This window comes from Somniosus microcephalus, chromosome 9 (assembly GCF_052327205.1).
Source record: "Somniosus microcephalus isolate GS21.2 chromosome 9, FLI_Smic_1.0, whole genome shotgun sequence".
Classification (NCBI taxonomy): domain Eukaryota; kingdom Metazoa; phylum Chordata; class Chondrichthyes; order Squaliformes; family Somniosidae; genus Somniosus; species Somniosus microcephalus.
Window position 1 is genome coordinate 219,989,209 of NC_140995.1, and position 1,430 is coordinate 219,990,638.

The window sequence follows — 1,430 nt, forward strand, 5'->3', positions numbered from 1 at the left end:
AATTTTGAAATCCCTTGCAAGTTTCTTTTCATACTCCCTTTTTGTAGCTCTTGCTGTCTGTTTTGTAACCCTTTGCTGTTCTTTGTATCTTTCCCATTGGCCAGGATCTGTGCTATTTTTGTTTGCCCTTTCCTTTAGTTTGATTCTGTCCTTTACCTCTTTAGTTGTCCACGGCTGGGTTTTTTGGCAAGTAGAGCTCTTGCCCCTCAGGGGTATAAACTGGTTCTGTATCACGTTAAATTTCTTTTTTTAAACATCTTCCACTGATCTTCTGTCATATTACCCAGTGACAGATTTGCCCAGTTTACTGTGGACAGTCTCTGCCTCATCCCATTGAAAGTCGGCCTTACCAAACTCTAGAATCTTGTATGATTATTTGTGGAGCTATTTCCCAGTTGTTTGTAACCCAGAATCAGTGGGTTGAAATCTTGCTTTGTGATATTAGTAATGGACATGATAACAACAACAACTTGCATTTATATAGCGCCTTCAACGTAGTAAAACATCCCAAATCGCTTCATAGCTTGACACGAAATTCCAGTTTAACTGTTGTGATTTGACGATGTGTCGAATGAACGAGTCAGAGAGAAGAAACGAATCACCACAAGTTAAATGTGATGACCTTGTCAGTGGTTTATATATTGATGGAGTGAGTTAAATACAATGCCTGGATGAACCTCAGTGGTCTGGGGTGCAGGCTTCAAACCTGTAGCTGTTTAGCGACAGAGTGGCTCGATTCCACCTTCCAGGCGGTGTTCTTGACTCTCATCTTCAATACAGACTTAAAAAAAATATTCTTTCCATTTAGGCCGGAGTGTGACTGCTCACAATATATACCAACAACGGCTTGTGTTTATTGAATCTTACAGACACAGAGGGAGGCCATTTGGCCCGTCGCGCCTCTTTGAAAGAGCTGTTCAATTTACTTCCACATCCCCAGCTTCTTCCCAATAACACTGCAAGTTAGTTCTCTTTCAAATAAATGTCCCATTGACTTTTGTAAGTTTGTGTAGGAACAGAGGAACAGGAGCAGGCCATTCAGCCCCTTGAGCCTGTTTCATCATTCAATGAGATCATGGCTGATCTGCGATTTAACTCCATATACCCGACCTTGGCCCATATCCCTTAATGGCTTTCACAGAATCACAGAATCTCCAGTGCAGATAGAGGCCATATCGGCCCATCGAGCCTGCACCGACACATATCCCACCCTATCCCCGTAACCCCACGTATTTAATCTCCTAACACTAAGGGTCAATTTATCATAGCCAAATCAACCTAACCTGCACATCTTTGGACTGTGGGAGGAAACCGGAGCACCCGGAGGAAACCCACGCAGACACAGGGAGAATGTACAAACTCCACACAGACAGTCACCCGAGGCCAGATGTGAACCCGGGTCCCTAGCGCTGTGAGGTATCAATCTCTGA

The 1,430-nt window shown here is 43.7% G+C and overlaps 1 non-coding gene across 1 annotated transcript; it reads left to right on the top strand.

The window, feature by feature from the left end:
- The first annotated feature begins 665 nt into the window (after positions 1-665).
- On the top strand, positions 666-752 carry trnastop-uca (transfer RNA opal suppressor (anticodon UCA)). The gene has a single exon. It is a non-coding gene; the product is annotated as a tRNA-Sec (tRNA).
- Positions 753-1,430: the final 678 nt, after the last annotated feature.